A 20,760-nucleotide genomic window follows, 5' to 3' on the forward strand; every position below is an offset into this window, starting at 1 on the left:
GAGCCGCGGCGCCGGCCCTGGCTCACTCTTAAGAATGACAGCCACACAAGGCCGGTGCCATCACCTGGGGAAGACTGGCCACAGGGAGCAGGAGCAGAGAAGCCAGGCTTGCAGAGAGCAGGCAAGGCTGTCCAGAGGCTGCCACAGTCAGTGTCCCACAAGGGAAGTGCCCGCCGCGTTATTTTTGGCACCTCTTCTGCCCAGAGCCGGCGAGGAAAGGCAGCTGCGAACAACATGGAAGGGCTGTTGACACGCAAGCGTGCAGGCGCTGCCGCAGGGGCGGAAGGAGCGCCAGCAGCCACCATGCACAGGGGCCTCGGCCCCCCCGCCCCGCAACTGTCCCCGTAAGGTCTCCAATCTGCGTGCAGCACAGCTGACACGGTGTGGGCACTTCTGCTTTCACTCAGCGCCAGCCTCCCAACCGCGGAGCGAGCTCTCTCTCACACACAAACAAATAACTAGGGAGCCACGGAGGACGGAGCCACACCCAGGAGCCAAGACAGTGTTCCTCTGGGCTCTTCCTGCGCCCCAGCAGCCCTCCCAGCTTCCACGCCGGCAGGGGCAGCACCAGCGACAGGATCCAAAGGCCGCCCCTCTTCCCACTCTCCTGAGATGAAAGTGGACACAGTCTCCAGGAACTGCAAGTAACTCTCCGCCTTGCAGCTTCCCGGTCTGAAAGCAAAGCAGTTGACCAAGACGGCCCCGGAAGTGATTCCCGGCCCTGGGCCGACTCCTGGGGCCTCAGACAGGGCAAGGTCAGGCTGCAACGGGGACCAGCCAGGTGCTTGCTCAGAAGCTGCTAGCCCGAGCAGGGCCGGGCAGCAGGAGGAAGGCCAGCTCAGTGCATGGTCCGGGTTGCAAGTTATCACTTTCTGACCTCCGGAGTCTTCTCCAAAGAACTGGCAGCAGCAGGCTAGAATGGGGCCCCTGGTTGCCCAAAGACTGGGAAAAGCTGGAGATCAAAATCCCTCCCCATTTCCTCTCTGCTCTGGACCCCACTTCCCCAGAGAAGAGGGAACCCCTGCTTCGGCCGCGAGCCCGGTGTACTTCCCTGTCTCCAAGCTTTGGCCTCGATAAACCTTGCCCTGGCTGCTCCCCTCCCCCTTCTCCTGGAAGCAGCAGCTTCTGCCTGGAAAAAACGCTCTCACCACCAGCTCGCTGTGGCTGGGAAGAGAGACAGAGGGAACAGGGAGCACCTTCCCTGGCTGGCCACAGCGCGAGGCCGCGTTCCAGGAAAAGCAAGGGCAAGAACGGTTGCCAAGGACGCCTCGAGCCCCCCTCCCCACCAGCCCCTGCAAACCACAGCCAGCAATCGCCTCCCTCAGGGAGACCCCCAACTTGCTTCTTACATAATATCTGGTGCGCCTGTGGCCCTGCTCCTGTTTCCATTGGTCAGAGAGCCCAAGGGGTCTTTGGAGGTACAGTTTCCACTTCCAGCTCCACCCAAACCTCCGCTGAGGTCACCCTGGGTAGGTTTAAGTGAAGCAAAGACAAGGGGACTTTTTCCTTGGCTGAAGAAGGAGGCCTTCCTCCCGCCCACGTGAGCAGTCAGCCCAGGGGGCCTGGGCGGGCAGGTTCCCCCGGAGCACAGCTGATCTCTGGGAAGCTGAGCCCTTGGCCCGCTCTGCAGGGTCTGCAGCCAGAGTCCCTCAGGAAGGTGCACAGCTCTGGAATCCGGGGCTGTACAGCAGGGGTGGACCACACGGCCATGCCCAGGGAGCTAGAGAATGAGCTGCATCTACACAGGCCCCCGCGGCCCAGGAGACTGCTTTGTCCCACCAGCAGAACAAGTAAGAGCAGAAGGCAAACAGGGGCTGGACCTGGTGGGAACTGGAGAAATGACAGTCACCACCTGTTGAGCACCTACTGTGTGCCCCATGTATAACCTTGTTTAACCTGCACAGCAACCCTATGAAGTAGTATCATCCCCATTACACAGATGAGAAAAGTGAGGCTAAGGAAGTTAAGCAATGCCCAGAGTCTGGCTGCCAAGAGGAGAAGCAGCAGCATGAACTTGAGCCTGGCCAGGCCTCACACCCATGCACTCGCCAGACTCCTTCAGAGTCACTGCCCGGGTGACTGTCCACACACCACCCAGGAATGGTGTTCTGAGTGTGGGGGTGGGAATGGGTGTGGACGGGTTTTGCCGGATGGCTCTGGCATCTAAACAGATGCCCCCACTAACTGTTAGTGCTCCCAAGCGTGTGACCGAGAGCCCGAGTACATGTGTGTGCCTTGGGGGTGGAGGGCGGGTAATCCGGCTTTGCAGTTTCTAACACTGAAGTTATGCAGTAATGCTTCTGATTCACAAAATGAGCTCACAGTCTCACAGCATCCTGAACACTGCTCTGAACGTAAAGTGCAGATCCCCTGGAGACCTAGGGACTTCAGCATGCTCCACCTAGCCCAGCCCAGCACCCACGCAGGGGCCAAACGCCCACAGCAGGCCCTCCCCCGGAATGCGGCCACCTGCTGCATCTCCTGCAGCCTGCAGTGAGTCAGGGAAGGCGCCTCCGAGGCCAGGCTGCCTCTGTGTGATGTGTGTGAAAGCAAGATGCCAACCGAGCCTGGCTAGCAGATCCCGAGAGGCGGGAGGTTCTCAACTCTTTCACCCCGAGGTCCCCACGGGGTTGGGATGACCAGGACACAGAGCTGCAGCACAGCGCCAGGGACCTGGGCCCACCAGCACCAGACTCACTCGTGGCAGACTGACCCTTTTGAAACCAGTAGGGTAGCGAGAGGAGTCCTCACCAGGAGCAGGGGCTCACGTTCATGTTCGTAATGGAGATCTTTCATTCACTTGCCCCATGAACACTTGTGGGATGTGTCAGGCACTGTGGAACAATACGGAACGCATACTACAGCAGGGGTGACCATACCGCTGAAGTGTGTGTCAAGCCTCGGGCACCTTTTAGTCCACTACAGGACTACATATGCACCAGTAACTCCGCAAGGTGGCAATGGGTGTTCCCATGTGGCATTCAAAAAAGGACTAGGAAGAGAAGCAGGAATCTCCCAGGCATTTGTGCCCACCCTCACGCCACCACGAGCCAAGCTGGAACCCGACTGGAGGCAGGGGCTGTCAAGACCCAAGATTCCTGGCCCGGGCACCACTGTCATTTCTCCAGTTCCCACCAGGTCCAGCCCCTGTTTGCCTTCTGCTCTTACTTGTTCTGCTGGTGGGACAAAGCAGTCTCCTGGGCCGCGGGGGCCTGTGTAGATGCAGCTCATTCTCTAGCTCCCTGGGCATGGCCGTGTGGTCCACCCCTGCTGCACTGTGCCTGCTGCGTCCCCGACCCTTCTCCTACTCCCTCCTCATGGCAGCTTTTCTGTGGCCACAGGAAGCCCTCAGCTGCATCCTCCCCACCCCCCAACCCCTGCAAAAAAAACCATGCAAGTATTAAAAGCAGCAGCCCAGAGGCTCAAACACCAGGGCTAGTTTAAATTCCAGCTCTGTTTCCTGGGCCCTCCCAGGGCACTCTTTTTTTTTTTTTTTAATAGATGTATTTTATTTATTTGAAAGGCAGAGTTACAGAGAGAGGCAGAGACACACACACAGAGAGAGAGAGAGAGAGGTCTTCCATCCGCTGGTTCACCTCCCAAATAGCGGCAACAACCAGGGCCGGGCCAGGCCGAAGCCAGGAGCCAGGAGGTTCCTCTGGGTCTCCCACGTTGGTGCAGGAGCCCAAACACTTGGGCCATCCTCTGCTGCTTTTCCCAGGCACATTAGCAGAGAGCTGGATCAGGAGTGGAGCAGCTGGGACTTGAACTGGCACCCTTAGGGGATGCCAGCGCTGCAGGCCGGGGCTTTAACCCTCTACACCACAGCACCGGCCCCTCCCAGGGCACTCTTGTCAAGCCTGGGGTTAAGAGCTCAGAGAGCCACTGGGAGACAGGGCTGAAGCCACACTGGGAGCAAACAGGCCATCCCCCAGCAAGCTGTACGACCCAGGAGTCGTCCTCCCAGTTCTTTACCCCCTGGTCCCCGGGAAGCCACACAGACCACAGTGACCAGCCAGAGGCCAACCCAGCTAGAGTGGAGACTGGACCCGGCCATGAGCGAGATGGTTTATCACAGCAATTGAGTGTTTACACCCATATTATTCACTCTGCAGAGCAGCAGGAAGGAGGACTCATAAATTGTCAAACTGGAAAGGGTTCTCCCTTCCCCTTGGCCTTGAGTCCATCTCACAGCCCCGGAAGGGGTGCACGTCTCTGATCCTGAGGGCCTCCTGCCACACCTTCCCGGAGGGGTCCTGGAGGAGCACGGGTAGCTTCCTCCCCTCCATCAGGTCCTGCCAGCGAGGAGCGGCTTCTTCCACCTCCACCAGGTTTCCAGTTTCCATCCTGAAGCTACAGGGAGGGGCGCGGAGAGCCAGGCTCCCCCTGCTGGAGCACGCCAGACCTCCCCTCCCCCCAGCCGCGACTGCCAACAGGGATCCCCCGCGCACACGTGCCCCAGCGACCTGCAGGGCCAGCCAGGGCCAGCCGGCTCTTCCCCATCCCGCCCCTTGAGCCAGGCTCCACAGCCTGGAACACAGGTCTGACGTAGGATGGCGCAAGCAGGAAACAGCCACCAAAGTTGAGACCAACAAAGTTTTAAATGGGGCAAGAAACTTCCCCTTCCATCCCCTCCAGGGGCTCCTGCTGCAGGCCTGGCCTCCCCTCTGGGTCGCAGGTGTCTGCTCCAGGTCAGCACGCCTTGGACTGAGGCTTAAAAGTCCCAGGGTGTACCAGTTCCTCTAGTGGCCCTGGGCTCTTACCCAGGCAGGCGGGGAGGGGGCCTCGGAGAGACAACCTGGTGCACACGTTCCTGCGCTGGGGGTGGGGAGGATGTGATAAAATCCACCGCCCGCAGTCTGGGGGGCCGACGGACCAGGGCCCCAGCGTTCCCGACAGGCACCTGGGCACACCGCACCGGGCCGCAGCGGCGCGGGAGTGCGGGGGCGGCCGAGAAGATGACAAGCCCGAGGTGCGCCCGCAGCGCCGGGGTGCGCGGGGTGAGGCTGCTCAACGCTTGCGGGCCCACTGCTCCAGCCTAGGCCTCGACTGCACTCGCTCCAGGTCCCTGCTGCCCCTGCCCCCCGGTCCCGCAAACTCTCCGTCCCCCTTCCCGTGCACGCTGGCAGGGGAAGGGGTTCCCGCGCCGTGTTCCCGGAGCTCGCGAACCCCTCGCCGCGCCGCCAGGGCCTGTGCCCCGTCACGCGAGCGGACGTGAGGAGCAGCCGTGCTCCCGAGCCGCCGCCACGGGCCTGGCGGCCGGGGAGGGTTTTCCAGCCGGGGCCGCGCCCGGGTGGGCGGGGGCCGCGCGCGAGCTGCGTGGCTGCACGAACACGGCGGGCTGCGCTGCACACGCAGCCGCGGGCGGTGCGGGCCGCGCGGGGGCGGGCTGCGGGCGTTCACCGCACGGCCACGCGCCCCGGCTCCCTCCGCCACCCAGGCCGCACAAGTTCGCGCGCCTGCAGGGCTGCAGCGCGCGGGGCGAGCGGCCACCGCCGCGTGCAGGCCTCAGCCGCCGACGGGCAGCCCCCACTTACCCGGCTCCTGCCCGCGCTCTGGCCTCGGCTGTCTCCCCGCCGCCGCCTCCGGTCGCCTCCGGGACTCCAAGCCGCCTGCACGCACTCCCCGATTTTAAAAACAAACAGGCGCCGTCGCCTCCCTGCGGCGCTCGCGGGGTTTCCGCCAGCTCGCGCCTCCCGAGACTGGGAAGTTTGCTGGCAGGGCCCGGGCGGGACGAGCGGGCTGTCACCCCCCGCTCGCGGCGCAGGAGCTCGGCGCGCCCCGCGCCCGTGCCGGCCGCCTCGCGCGCGCTCTCCCTCCCTCCGTGTCACCCCCAGTCCTGCGATGCAGTGTCAGGATTGCACGGCTCTGACTCATCGGTTGAGCTCACAGCTTGAAAAAAAAAAAAAGAGAGAGAGAGGGCGAGAGGCACCGGCGAAGGAGGAGGACTCTCTGGCGTGCTACAAAGGATTGCACAACTCCCGGCTGGGAGCGCGGAGCGCCCAGCGGCCGGCCGGCGCGCGCGGCACCGCGGCGAGCAGGAACCCGCTCTCCCACTTGATCAGCACAACTGTCTCGAGTCGGCCTCTCCGCCTGCAGGCCCGGCGCCGCCCACTTCCTGCGACCAAATAAGGCCGGGGAAGGCGTCTGCGAACCTCCGGCGGCGGCGCGGGCTGGGGATTTCCAGCAGCCCTCACCTCCACTCCCGAGCCCGTCGCCGCCCTCCCCCGGCGCGGCGCCCCCGACGGCTTTGCTGGAACCGACAGGCCACGCGGCTCTCGTTCCCTGTGCACACCAAGGTCAGGAGGAGACGGTGACGAAATGTTTGGAAACCCATCGGGCCTGCCAGGAAAGTGTGTGTTCAGCGGTGTGGGGAGGGCACGGGTCGTTTGCTTCGTAGAAGCAAACGCCCCGGCGTTGGGAAGGGGAATCCTGCGCAGCCCTCGCCAGGGCTCTTCAAGAGCCTCCCCAGGCTCGCTTTCCGCCGGCAGCCTTCCTGGCCGTGTACAGCTTACTGGGACCTGGCCCCAGCCCCTGTGAGGACACGCATCCTCACTGATGAAAACTAGTTTTAATTCTGGCAGCGCAAGGCCAGCTCGGGGACGCCCCTCCCTCCCGGGAACAGCTTCTCCCTGACTTCCCTGAACATCCCAGATCCAGGCTCGGCCGCCTCCCGGCAGGACTGGTGGGAAGATGGGACGCAGCGGGGCAGCTCGGGAGGTTCCTGCAGGCCAGGGAAAGGTCAGGGAGGCAGCCCTGCTCTTCCCTGTGTTTTGGCTATTTTTTTTTTCTCCTGTTTGTTTGTTTTCCAAGGAGATGAGTCAGAAGATTTTCCTTTGAAGGAAAAACCACTGAAGAACACGCCGCTGTGTCCTGGCAGCCACGTTCCCCCGTGGCCAGTCCTGAGAGCCAGGTGCAGCCCTCACTTTCTCCCGGAGCAGAGAAGGGGCCGTGGGATATGATCCTGTCGCCCGCCCTGAGCGTGTGGAACTACGGCCCAGGACCACCCGCCAGGTGAGTGCATGACACTGACGGTACCTGCTGCCCCGAGACAGAGCCTGCACCTGCTCCCACCGGGCAGGGCCCTTCCCATCCTCTTCCAACCCTTTGCTGGCTGGGTGCAGCTGGAGGTCACAACTCGCCCTCGGAAAGGGACCCATTGTAGCCCTGTTGCACCGTGTTATGACAGCTATGTCACAGTAATGATCACTTAGAACGGTCTTATCTACCAAATACAGATTCTTATGCCAGGGGACTTGACCAGGTGACCTCTTGAAATAATACCTTCTAGTTTCACATCCACAATGTGGTGATTGCAAAAAGTGAATGGGGGAGTCGGGGACCCGCCCCCTACCAAGAGAAGACTGGGCCCCCTGACGCAGCAGCCACTGACACAGCACTGTTCCCAACACGTCTCAGGGCACTTCACGCACTGCCTGCTCTGTAAGCCTGTGTGTGTGTGTTTTATCTCTCATTCTGTGCATGAGAACCCTGAAGTTCAGACAGGGGTTAAGTGACTTGCACAAGGTCACAGGGCAAACCAGTCACCTGTCACCTCCCTGCTCCTCTTCTGACCTCCCACAGAGGAAGGCAGTGAGGCACTGGCAGGCTGGGGCACTCGGGCACGCAGGCCCCCGGGTAGCACCCAGGCTTAGGGCTCCTGGGGAGGCTCAGCGTAAAGCCCTTCTGCTTTTTCCATTTGCCTGGTTTCTTTCCTCCTGCTGACAACTCAGCCAAGTAGGAAAGCAAAAGCAAAACCACTTGATCTGCTAAGCCCTCGGCTTCCAGAGCCCTCTGCAGACCTGCAGCCACCCCTGCCGCTGGCCTCGGGCCAGGCCAGAGGAGCCCCAGGGAGCTAGTGCAGACCAGCCCAGGGACAGTTCCCAAACAACCATACGACCCGACCCGGCTGGGGAGCGCATTCCTGGAAGAGCCTGCCACCATGAAGCCAGGGCCCAGCCTCCCTGGAACGGGCGGGAGCCACTCCAAAGGGCGCCTCCTTAGCCTTGCTGGTCCCACCAGGACTTCCTCCCTGTCCCATGCCAGGCTCTCAGCTTCAGGCTCTGGGGCCTGGCCCTGGAAGAGGCGCAGGGAGCAGAAGGAGGTGGCCTGCAGGAGCAGTGCTCACCTGGGAGTAGCACTTCCCTTCACACCCACTGAACTTCCACCCGCAGGCCCCCTCGGCGAGCAGGCGGGGCAGTTCCGGATAGCTCCCCACTTGGCAGAAGGGGACGTGGCCCTCCCAAAGGCAGGCAGATGAGGATGTGTTTAAAAAAAGAAGAAAGCAAGCTGCAAGCCTTCTGGGAAAGCCCTGGAGGTCAGTTGTGCTGCAGATATGACAGTGCAGAATCACTGACATGTGAAGTGAAAGTTTTGGTTTTAGAAGCCCCAGCTCCTCCTGTAAGCCTCTGGGGCAACCTAGAAGGGGACTGTTCTGGGTAGGGGGAGGTGTCCCAGCGCCTCACGCCCAGAGAGTGGGCTTTTCTCCACCGTTCATCAACCTCCTTCACCAACTGCAGGGAAGACAGGCACAGTTCCCATGGAGCTTGTGTGAGGACAAAGAAAAACTCCAGGAAGGAAAGGGACAGGACGCTGGGCCCCAGGGACCCACTCGGAGGGCTGTCACTGCCCTGGAAGGCCATCACCAGTGTCTACAGCATACTACATATATCTCAGTAAAGCAGTTAGAAGTAGGGAGGGGACTTCAACGAAGCCAGGTTCTCACTGCTCACCACCTGCCTCCACACTTTCTGCTGCCCTCACTCACCATTGAGAAGTTTTCTTCTTGGAACCAGTGCTGTGGCACGGTGGGTTAATCCACCGCCAGTGACACAAGCTTCCCCTTGAGCGCCAGTTCGAGTCCTGGCCACTCCACTACCAATCCAGCTCCCTACTAACGTGCCTGGGAAAGCAGTAGAAGATGGTCCAAGTGCCTGGGCCCCTGCACGCATGTGGGAGACCCAGATGGAGTTCTGGGCTCCTGGCTTCGGCCTGGACCTGTGGCCACTGCAGCCATTTGGGGAGAGAACCAGAAAAGATGAAGAATCTCTCTCTCTCTAATTCTGCCTTTCAAATAAATAATATTAAAAAAAAAAAAAAAAGGAAAGTATTCTTCTCCCAGCCCAGTGCCCGCATCTCTGTCCATCTGCATGGTCCCCCCTGGGCCAGGCCCCATCCGCTGAGGCCGACACACGTGGTGGGTTTGAGTGAGCGGCCAATCCACACACCACAGTGTGAGGAACTGGGGGCAGAACCACTGTGGAGGACCTCACGAGTCCCAAGGCCAGGTTCCTTGTGATCTCGTGTGCCTACTGTCACTTCCCTCAGCAAAATATAAAGACACTGCCTCTGGGACCTCTGCCTACAGTTCCAACAAAAGAAAGAGAAAGCTGTGCAGAGAACAGGGAACCAGCGCTGGGTTTGTGCCCTGCTGAGCAGACCCCTGCGAGATCTTTCTGTGGAAAACTGTCACCAGCCTTCTGGGCCACGACGGTGGCACCGTGGTGTCTGTTGAATGAACAGTGAAAGAATGCCCACCTTCCAGCGGCTCGAAAGGATCAAACGGCCAAACAGCTGCATCCTGCCGTCTCCTGCTAGGTGCAACAAGGGGGTGCAGTTGCTACTGGTTTCCCTACTCGACCCTGTACTTGCTTCTCCTAGAGCCAGCTTCCCCCTTGCAAGGACCTTGTTCCAGGCAAGAGTTCTTTTTACCTGCAAAGACCCCATCAGCCTCAAGTGGCCTCTGCTGGCCTCCGCCCTGGTTCCCGCATCAGTGCCCAATCCTGTCTGCGATGTCCTCCCAGGCGCTCTGCGCGCACTGCCCTTTGTGTCCTGGCCACCGCGCATTTCCATGGCGCTGCCCACCCGCCGGGACAGGGGCACCCCTCTGACAGCTGTGCCTCTGCTCGCCTCTTTGTGCCAGCTCCTTCTGGAAAGAGCTGCAGCTCAGAACCACCCCAGTCATTCAGTTAAGCCACTGTGTGCCAAGAAGTCCCTGCACGGTCTTCTGTTTCGCCCTGGAAGACCCCGGGGACCTTCCCCCTCAGCTCACACGGACTTCACCTGTTCTGGGGCAGCCCACAGCTGTCCACCTCCCTCGGCTCTCCCACCTGCCCCTCCCCAGCCTCCCCCTCTGGCAGGCCCAGGCCAGGTTCTGAGGGCCTTTGTCAGGCCTAAGAGGGAGCTTCTGCAGATGTCCCCAGTTGCTGCTGTCACTCCAGGGCAGACGTCTGGCTTAGTGTAGGGGAAAGGACAAAACAGGTGTGGCTGCCAGGGAGGACAGTCGGGAAGGGCCACGGGACAGAAACATCCTTACTCTGCCAGCTTCCCAGAGGCCCCACTGCGGCACTGTCCCGTGTCCTCTGCAGAGAGGCCCTGGCCACTCTCTGGAGCTTGGCTCCCCTACCTGGTGGCCGTGGGCCAAGAGATCTGATGTGTGCATTATCTGTAAAAGAGAACAATACTGATGCATCCCACATGCACGGGAATGCTCGGGTTGAGAGGACAAGCCGAGACCTGAGCCCAAACCTTGGCTCACATTAGTTTGATGACCTTGAGCAAGTTATGTAACTCCTCGGTTTCCCCATCTGCAAATTGGGGGTGACGAGTAAGAGCTTAAAACAGTGTCTGGCACTCATTAAGTCTTCTGTAAGTGTTCGCCATCATTTTTTTTCTCGTGTCCTAACTGATCTTGCTTCTAGTCACGTGTGCTGCCATCAGGGTGGTCACACGTCTTTGCAGTAGCTTGCTGCACCTGCCTGGGGCTAAGACTGTTCGCCAGACTGTTAGACACTTGTGTTTCTAGCACAGTCTTGCTCTGCCCCATTTCCCAGCCCCAGCCCCACACAGCCAAACCACCTGAGGTTCCCCATCACTCCTGTTCTCTCACCTCAGTTTCCACCTGCTCCTCCTCCTCCTACCTTGCCTCCCAGGTAAACCCTCACCCAGTCTCCTGCCGGATTTGCGCTTACTGGCAACCCTTCCAGGAAGGCTTCCTTGATTCTGTAGGCAGAGCGAGTATATGCCATGAAGTGTATACTGTAGGAGCCCCCCCATTCCCCTTCTTTCAGGCACTGTCCCCTAGCTACCATGAGTGCTGGCTGCTAACAGCCCATAGCTGCCCCCTTCTCAAAGGGAGCCTTGGGTGGGACCAGTTCAGAGGTGGTGGAATTCAGGCTCCAGGGCTCCTGTGGGTTCCCACAGGAGCCAGACCAACTGCCACACACCCTCCCCGGCTTAGCATCTTCCCTGTGTCTATCTTGCTCCTCCTCCTCCATCCCTCCTAAGAGCTCTTCCCAGGTAAATCCCAGGCACCCAAACCTGTGTCTGGGTCTCTGCTCAGGATTCAAAGAGCCACTCTCTCCCCTAAGTTCCCACGGCACTGCCCGTTGATCTTTGCCCAGTCCCGTCCACACTGGTCTCTGCCTGCTTCCTGCACCCCCTCCGGAGCCCGGCACCATTCCCTAGGCTCACAGTCCTGGAAGGCAAGGCCCGGAGCTCCCTCACCCTGGTGTCCGCGGCACCCACAGATGGTCGGTGCAGAGCAAGTGCGTGCTGGAGAGCAACGCGATGGAACAGATCCTTTTATTGCCATTCTGTCCCCACCTTCACATCGCCGACATCAGGATGCAGCTCACAACTGACGGCCTGCGTGCTTCAGGGGTTTAAGAGCAGCACTTTCCTCTTTCCCAGCTTCCCTCACAATCCTGGCGCACGTGCGGATCTGCGGCTCCTCGACTGAGCGACGATGGTGTCGTGAATACTGCTACGCCTGAGGTTCGGTCTCCCGCAGTGCAAAGCCCACAAAACTGGAGGCCCCATTGGCTGAGGCCAGTAGCTGTTGGGCAATCAAGCGCTCATAAAGTGACCTAAGGACAAGAAGGATTCCTATGTCCAGACACCTCCGGATACTCCCATGGAAGCGGGCCAGTGTGACGTGGAACAGGCTCTGGACTGGGAGTCCAAAGAGCAAAAGTCTAAGCCTGTTCTTCGTCTGATTTTCCGGATGTTCCTACACAGGGCCTAACACATCTATCAGACTCTCCTAAATGCTCGACACTGTGGGTGCCCCAGGTTGCCCACAGCACCCTGGCATGAATCCATTATCCTCACCTTCTGGATAAGGACGGTGAGGTTCAGCAAGGTCAGACAGCTCATCCAGGGCCACACGGATGGAGTTCAGCCCCTGGACTCCGATTCCTTCTCTCTGCAAGCTGAAGATACCTCCTTGGGCCCATGCTTTCCCAGTAAGGAAGTGAGCAACAGGAAGGGCCACAGAAGAGAGCCTTACAAGCCCTTCCTCCCTCCCAGATGTCTTTTCTTTGATCTATGTGTTATGTTTCATTGTAATCAAATTTATTGCAACTTTTTTTTTAAATCAGGGAATTTAATCTAAAATCTGGATTTCTCCTTTGTCATGAAAAAGAGCCTGGCAGGGGCCAGCGCTGCACCCTAGCAGGTAAAGCCAGTGCCTGCAGTGCCAGCATCCCATATGAGCGCCGGTTTGAGTCCTGGCTGCTCCACCTCCTACCCAGCTCTCTGCTATGGCCTGGGAAAGCAGTAGAAGATGGCCCAAGTCCTTGGTCCCCTGCACCCACATGGGAGACCCGGAAGAAGTCCCTGGCTCCTGGCTTCGCATTGGCGCAGCTCCAGCCGTTGCGGCCATTTGGGGAGTGAACCAGTGGATAGAAGACTTCTCTCTCTCCACCTCTCCTCTCTCTGTGTAATTTCAAATAAGTAAATGAATCTAAAAAAAAAAAAAAAAAAAGAAAGAAAGAAAAAGAAGAAGAAAGAAAAACAGCCTCGCACAGGGGCCAGGCTGAGCCCTCCCGGGAGGTGGAACTGAGCAACACTGGGAAGGGAGTGGCACCTGCAGGAGATTCACATGGTCCAACTGCCCACAGCCCTGCCCCTAGGTCACAGGTCACTGTCATCCATCATCACACGGTGCCAGCCTCTGTCATCTCATTGCGGCTGTTCCCTGCCGGCCTTCGAGTGCATGACCCATGAGACAGATGAACACCAGCGCCCTCCCCGGCTCGCTGCGCCCCTGGCTCCCCCGCAGAGCTCCCTGGGCAGCCTCCCTCCAAGGAGAGCACCTCATGAACCTGCTCCAGGAGCCACTCGGACATCTTCCTCCTGCCCTCCGGCCTCCATCGCAGGGCCCCAGTGTCTGTTCCTCTCCCACCCGACCCTCAGCAGCCAGAGGGCTGAGGCCCGGAGCACAGAGGAGGCGAAGGAGGCAGGTGGACAGGTGTGGAGGTGACTCGGCCAAGGTCGACGGTGTGGGGCCCCAGCCAGGGAGGAGGAGAGGACCCTGTGCTTCCCTGAGGAGGTAAGTGTATGCGGGAGGCTCCGCGGTCACAGGAGATGAGCAGGGCCTGACACACGAGGAAGCAAAAGCAGCCCATCACCAAGAGCAAGAATGTGCAGCCTCAGCAGCAGCTTGCAGTATGCAAATCAGCACCATTAAGGCCCGAGTCAACGTGAAAATAAGTAAATAAATAAAACAAAGCTGCTGTCGGCAGGGCTGTCGGGGAAACAGCTGCCCAGACACTGCTGCGCTACTATAAAGGGTCTGAACCTTTCTAGAATGTGATTTAGCATCGTGCCGCAAGAGTTCAGGATTCCGACCACGTACCCGTGGCTGGCGCGCTACATCCTGGGAAAACGATCTAAAACGCTTTTACAGGAGGTGCTCGGGGCACATGTATAAAGAGCCCCCAGAACGGAAACCCGTCACGGGATGATATGGTACAGTAACAGGATCAATTAGGAGAGAGACCGATAACCTGGAAACAATCCGAGGAAATCGCATCAAGTGACAAAGTCAGCACGAGGGAAGATGTGGAGGAGGACTTAGGAACCACGCCACAGCTTGCACGGGAACATCAGAAGCCATCAGCAAGCAATTCTAAACCCTGCAAATTGCTCAGGTGTGATGTTTATTCTGTTAAGTTGGTCAGGATGGCTTCAACGGCGATATCCGTGATGACGAGGACAATGATGTAAGGGCCACCAAACAGGATTTCCTCCTCATCAAAATACCCCGCCCAGGGTCCCCAGGGGGCAGGCAGAGGCCCAGGCTCTGGCTTGATGAGCAAAGAAGGAATGTAAACTGGGTGAAGGAGTTACAAGTGGGCAGGGCACGGAGGGCCCTGCTGCGGCTTTCCCTGATCCGGAGGGCTCCAAAAGGCACCTCTCACCAAAGAAACAAAGTCAAATAAACCCACACCGTTTAACCTCCAACGTCCTGGGTGCTAACTCTTACTGCTGCAAGTGTGCTCTCAATTTTACTAATACTTTATTTCAGCAACTTCCGATGTGATGGCAGGGCTCTTTGTGGGCTAGCCTAGGAACCCAACCACCATTTATAGTATTGTTTCTATGGAAATGTGTTTCAAGCTTCAAAAACTTGAGCTGCTGACAACCCTAGGGCACACACACGTGGTCTCTAAATTAGGGAACTGAGACAAGCAGTTACTGCTCGGTCCTGAGCTCAGGGAAACAGCTAGTTACTTAGATCCTGTGCCAGTTAATACCCACACCACCAGCAATGATCAGAACTGGGCTTGAGAGGCAGGCACTTAGTGAGTGGTTAAGATGCTTGTGTCCGGTGATGAAGCACCTGGGTTTGAATCAGCTCCGACCCCTGACTGCAGCTTCCTGCTAATGCAGACCCTGGGAGGCAGCAGTGAGGGCTCAAGCGGTGGGGTCCCCGCCACTCCCATGGGCCACCTGGACTGAGTTCCCAGCTCCTGGCTTTGGCAAGGTATAGCCCCGGTCATTGCAGACTTTTAGGGAGTGAGCAAGTAGGTGGAACCATGTGCTCGCTCTGTCTCTCTGCTGTTCCAAATAAATAAAAGCTTTAGGTGGCCTTGAGGATGGGGCCAGGGCATCTAGGAATAAACACGATATTCTAAGGAAGCACGTGGGCGGTCCAGGGTTTGTCATGGGAGATCTGAAACTGGCCTGAGCCCCCTCCATGCAGGCCCTGAGCACGTGTTCTTTCCAGTTCCTTTCTGACTCTGGCAAAGCTCTAGCCCCAGGTCCTGTTTCATTCTGGTCACAGAACAAAAACCTCCGCATCTCTGACGCTTCTGGAATCTGGTGTTAGCGAACACATGCTCTGAGAGGACACAGTCCCTCCAGGCCCTGTCCACGGCCCGGGCATTCGCAGGGCACTCCTGCTCCCCCAACACCAAGGAGCCTCCATTTCCTGCCCCGGCACAGTCCCTGGCTGCTCACAGGGGAAGGCTGAGGGCCTCCATCCCCACCAAAAGACACTGCACTGCACATGCCAGGAAAATCGCCCACTCAGACGAAGGGGGCACGACCACGCGTGTGAGCTGAGGAGGCAGCCACTCATAGGCAGCCTGCGGTTCTGAGATGCCACAGAGATATGAGAAGGGGGTCAGATGAGGGTCAGCTGCTCAGCCGCAGGGCCACACCTGCAGCTGCAGGCCCCAGGGGGTTCATGGTAAGACGGGAGGTCAGAGGGTCCTGCATGGGGAAGCGGTGGGGAGCTATGATGCCAGCACGAAAGGGCAGCTCCAAATTCAATACTATAATAACTACGTGCACTCAAGGAAACACCCAAGACACTGCCTCTCGAGGCCCCACCAGGGCGAGGCAGGGCTGCAGGAGGTCAGTCTGCGAAGCACTCCCTGCCTGCTGCCTGCTGGGAGCTGCACAAGTCACAATCAGCTCCCTCGGCCTGTGGCCGGGCCTGCAGGACCAGGCAGTGAGCTGAGTGGGCAGCTCGGAGGCCCCAGGGCCTCACATGCTCCCCAGGCAGGTTCCCTGGAAACCCAGGGCTCTGAGGCCACCTGGGAGTGGCCTGCACCAGCATGAGGCAGAGTACACAGCGAGGCCTGCAGTTGTGTGGTTAGCCAGCCTGTTCGTCAGGCTAAGCCCAATCCGCCCGTCCCTGCACGTGGTGCCGTGGCTGATAAGACAGGGCAGTTGGGTCCTCCTGGTGGTAACAGATGGGAGGCTTGCAGTCCCTCCCCCTGGCCTCCTTCCCACCCAGATCCAGGCTTTGATGTGAAGGCCCTGTCTTTAAAAGTGATAATAGTAATATGGATACTAAATGTATTAGTAAAGCAATAAAGCACAAAACCTCCATTCATAACCTCTTCACCTGAGTCCACTGTTTATATCACACCTGTGCATACTATGGCCAGTGAGCTCAGGTTTTATGCACCCACCAATACGCATGCCACTTTGTGTCTTACTTTTTACAGCAAACTCCATTCTTTTTCCATGAATTAACGTCATCCTCATACTCCCCTAGCAGTGGCACAGTAGGAGTCGAGAGGCATAGTAGAACCACGTGAGGCACTGAAGCAGTTTAGTTTTTTGCTGTTTTAAACAATGTTGCTATAAATGTTTTCATACTCACAGCTGTTTTTGTTTTTAGGTTATTTCCTTAGAATAAATTCTACAGAGTAATACTAATAAGTAAAAGAAAGTTAACCTTTTCTTATAGCTTGGAGTTCTACGTTAAAATACATAAACACATATAAACATACGTATTACCCCGAGAGCCCTGGATGGCCTTATTTTCCAAAGTTGCTTTCCTAACGACACCACTCAGTCTCATCAATCAGGTCTGTCCTCAAAATGCACTTTTCCCAACTCCTCAGGGGGTCAGGCACCTGCAGCCACACCCTGAAACTGCAGGGGTGGGGGAGGCAGCACAGGTGATTTGCAGTGGGGGGGGGGGGAGATAAAGAAGCAGGACAGAGAAATGTGGGTAGGAAGGTAGGGGGTTGGGATGGGCAGAGAGAAGACAACAGGCCCTGCAGAGGCAGAAACACAGGAAGCTCTCACATACTGCCCATCCCCCACCACCACCACCAAAATGAGCCAGCACCTCCCTGGATGTGAAACCCACCCGGCCCCCACCCAAGCTTCCCCTGAGTGATCTCCCAGGCACCAAGAACAAAGACACTGGGGCATGTGGGAAATGCGTGTGCTCCTAGGCGTGGAAACATACTTTGCAAAAGACAATGCCCGCGTCGTTAACACCTCCACGCACAGGTGCACTTAGCCCTAAGGTGGCTTAACCCTAAGCATGGCAGGAAAGATGCTACCCACAGTGCTCTGGGAGTGGCCTATGGACCGGGACATTGATTCCGTAACAGGAACACCTCCAGATGATAACCCCAGGTCCCCACTGTGGTCACCACAAAGACACCACCTGCCAGGCTCCAATCACAGACACTGGAATTTCCAAGCCGGAGAGCACGCCATGGCACCTCAGCCCCTCATTTGATAGACAAACTGAGCCCCAGGTTCCCGCACCCTGAAATCACTGTCAAGATCTGTTCCTCTTCAACAGGAGACCCACAGCCCGCCCTCATGACCTCGTGACCAGACTGAACAGGACTTTCGTTTTAAAGAGCCCATCACTCCCACGGTCTGCTGACTCGGTCCTTAGTTCCTCCCCTGTGCAAAGGCAGCAGACCGGGCACGAGAAGCCAAGGGCCCTTGCAGGGCAGCCAGCAGTGGTCCTTCTGCAGGGGTTGGAGCTGGCGGGAAGGGGACAATTCTGTCTCCCTTAACCCAGCTTCTCAACACAGGAGCCTCCGCAGGGCCGGTACTGCTCTCTGTGTCCCCCAGTCCCCTTCCCACCCGCACCATGGTCTGGTTGGCAGGCTCAGAAACAGCAGAGCTGGCAGGCGCTAAGAGAGAGTGGGAGCTTTCATGCCAAGAACCCGCTCACCAAGCACACACGTGAGCCAGGCCAGCCCCGGGCCTGCCCGCTGCACCCCACATCCTCTCCCGGCTGTCCTCTCCTCATCGTGGGGCACCCGCAGCGTGCCAGGCAGAGTTCTGCACCAGTGAGGAGCCAGGCACACCTGCAGCTGACTCCAGCGTCCTACAGAGAGGCAGCTCGATGCAGAAAGACCAAGGCGGCGGCTCAGGAAGGCAGCAAGGAAGCTGGTGACTTCTGGCTGACCCCAAGGGCGTCTGCAGAGAGGAAAAAGGCGGGGAGGGTCTTCCAGGCAGGGGACACAGTAAAGGCACAGAGGAGTGAATGTCCAGGAGGCTGACGAGCTGGCTGGGACATAAAGGGCCACGCCAGGGAAGGCAAAGTGGCAGGAGGAGAGACCAGGAAAGCGGCCAGTGCTCAGGGCTCTGCAGGCTGTTGGCGGGGGGGGGAGGGTTGCGTGACAGGGGCTGGAGTGGTGGTGCAGGGGGTGCGCCGCCGTGTGCATATCAGAGGGCTGCTTTGTGTCCCAGCTGCTCCACTTCTGATCCAGCTCCCTGCTCATGTGCCCGGGAAAGCAACGGAGGATGGCCCAAGTGCTTGGGCCCCTGTTGCCCAGTGGTAGACCCAGAAAGTTTCAGGTTCCTGGCTTCAGCCCGCCCACCCCGGCTATTGTAGCCATTTGGGGAGTGAACAAGCAGATGAAAGAGATCTGTTTTCTCTGTCTCGTCTCTCTCTCTGTCACGGAAGAAAGGAAGGAAGGAGGGAGGGAGGGATGGAGGGAAAGAGGGATGGGGGAAGAAGGGAGGGAGGGATGGGGGAGGAAGGGAGGGAGGGAGGGAGGGAATCTTAAAAAAAAGAAGAAGAAGGGTGGCATGACCAAAGCCGTGTTTTCATAAAACAACTCTGGTCATTTGAGCCTTCTTCTCTGTGTTATGCTGCTTTTAACACAACTTCACTTCGTCTGGACATAAACGGGCAAGTTCAGTGTAAAGTAGGCCACAGCCAACACTGGCCAGGAACGGCCCTGCACCTTCCCTCGCTGGAGGGTCCTCCTGACCCCACGTTGGTGGTTAAGCCTCAGCAGCAGCAATCACTTCCAGGCCACGACACACTCGACTTTGTGGGGGCAACGGCTTCCCGTTCCGAGGCACCCAGGAACGCTCCTCTGGGAATGCTGGCAATCCCCAGAGCCCACAGCCAGAAAGCTCAAAACTGCAGGCGTCTCTTCCCAAGGGAAACGAATTCCTTTGTCTAGGGTACCAGAACTGAAGGCCCTCGCCTCTAGGAGCTGGGGGCCAGGAGAGCAGGAGGCAGAGCCTCCCTCCCCCGGAGACTGGACGAGGAGTGACGGGATGCTGACAGCCCCTAAGCCCTCCCCTTCAGGAGACTGGGTAACGTCTCAGCCAGGTGACTTCTCCCGCACGGGAGAGGCTCCCCTCTGAGCGGCTGGGACACCAGGCACCTTGGTTGCTCCTCCCACTGAGCCTGAAGCCGGAACTCCAACCTCTCATCTGAGAGGCAAGGTGGTAACTCCCAAACCCCGCCCCCTTCTCCCTGACCAAGGGTCTCACCCAACTCTGGGGAGAAACACAATTCAAGCTGTCACTGCCGGTTAGGGAGCAAGCACCCAGCCGTGGGCCCTGCCTGCATGGGGCGGCACTGAGTCCTCCAAGTGGAACCGAGCGTGTGTGGAGGATCCCGGCCTGAACACCTCCCTTTTCCACTGGAATGGTTCCGATTCCCAGAGGAGAAATCCAGTCGCTAATGCAATGCTCACAGCTCCTATGCATCTCAGAATCTTTGAGCTCAGCTGAAGGCTAAGGAGCCAGAGAGGGGCCCACGAAGACTAAGAGCAAGATGTGGAGGGTGTGCGCTAAGGGGGAGGGCTTGTCTCCCCTACCCAGACTGCCCCATCAGCCCAGTCTCAGGGCTCAGAGAGGCTCCAGGCTCCTTGAGGGGTGTGCCTGACCAGCTGGCCCCTGCACTGCACCTGGCATGGTGGGTCCCAGTGGAGACAGAGTTCTCCCCGTCCCGAGGAGCCTGCAGCCTCCAGAGACTTGTTCTTCAGAACCCCGACAGCAAGAACATGAGTGCCGACCCAACTGGGCCACGCAGGTGCTGGCCCGGGCTATGCCTCAGGAGCAAAGGACATAAAACAGCAGGCAGAGCTCAGAACTCAGCCTGGAGGCAGTGGCAGCTCCACAGCAGCAATGCCAAGCCAGCAGTGATGTCACTCTGGCGGAGGTTCAGGCCACCCAGCTCCCCAGGAGTCCTGATCGATTTCCGAGTCTCATTCTCCAAGGCATGCACTGATATCCTTCCAACAAATGCTTTCACGTCGGTCAGAATCAGTTTCTACTAATTGCAGGCCTAAGACCCAGACCTCCTCCTTCTACCTGCACACAGAATCCTAAAACCCAGCTCTTCCTTCTACCTGCACACAAAATCCTGTTGCCCTCGAGACAACCCTGAGCTCAAGGCTTCATTTCTCCTTTTGTGAAAGGGGCTAAAATTCCCACACCACCCGAGAGGACCACTGCCTCCCAGTAATAACAAATAAGGGGGACCAGCGCTGTGGCATAGCGGGTAAGGCCGCCGCCTGCAGCACCAGCATCCCATATGGGCACCAGTTCAAGTCCCGGCTGCTCCACTTCCAATCCAGCTCTCTGCTATGGCCTGGGAAAGCAGCAGATGATGGCCCAAGTGCTTGGGCCCCTGCACCTGTGTGGGAGACCCAGAAGATGCTCCTGGCTCGTGGTTTCGGATCGGCGTGGCTCCAGCCATCGCAGCCAATTGGAAAGTGAACCAGCAGATGGAAAATTTCTCTCTTTCTCTCTCTTTCTCTCTGCCTCTTCTCTCTGTGTAACTTTGATTTTAAATAAATAAATAACTCTTAAAAAAAAAAATAATGGCAAATGCCATAAATGCTGGAAATAACAAGCTAGCCCTGGATCAGCCCCAATGCCCTGGTTTGGGAAATTAATATCAGAAACCAGAGGTGTCCTGTTGCCTTGGACTCCTCCCTATCTCCCCACCCGCCC

The 20,760-nt window shown here is 58.3% G+C and overlaps 1 protein-coding gene and 1 long non-coding RNA gene across 4 annotated transcripts in view; one reads left to right on the plus strand and one right to left on the minus strand.

The window, feature by feature from the left end:
- MIDEAS (mitotic deacetylase associated SANT domain protein) overlaps window positions 1-20,760 on the minus strand; it is a 68,961-nt gene that overhangs the window by 36,426 nt on the left and 11,775 nt on the right. The window contains exon 1 of one of the 2 annotated variants that reach the window (XM_051826007.3): window positions 5,538-5,676. The exons of the other annotated variant lie outside the window; for it this stretch is intronic. The gene's annotated coding sequence lies outside the window, so the exon portion shown is untranslated. Of the gene's footprint in view, window positions 1-5,537; window positions 5,677-20,760 lie in introns of those variants that run through there. 2 annotated transcript variants of the gene reach the window in all.
- Window positions 5,985-14,247, plus strand: LOC103351686 (uncharacterized). 2 transcript variants are annotated; one of them, XR_519418.5, is made up of 3 exons: window positions 5,985-6,299; window positions 6,814-7,014; window positions 11,692-14,247. It is a non-coding gene; the product is annotated as an uncharacterized LOC103351686 (long non-coding RNA). The 2 variants fall into 2 exon arrangements; XR_016226596.1 differs by having other exon boundaries at window positions 6,036-6,353.

The sequence above is a fragment of the Oryctolagus cuniculus genome, chromosome 20 (assembly GCF_051225735.1).
Source record: "Oryctolagus cuniculus isolate XC-2025 breed Fujian yellow rabbit chromosome 20, ASM5122573v1, whole genome shotgun sequence".
In the NCBI taxonomy this organism is placed as follows: domain Eukaryota; kingdom Metazoa; phylum Chordata; class Mammalia; order Lagomorpha; family Leporidae; genus Oryctolagus; species Oryctolagus cuniculus.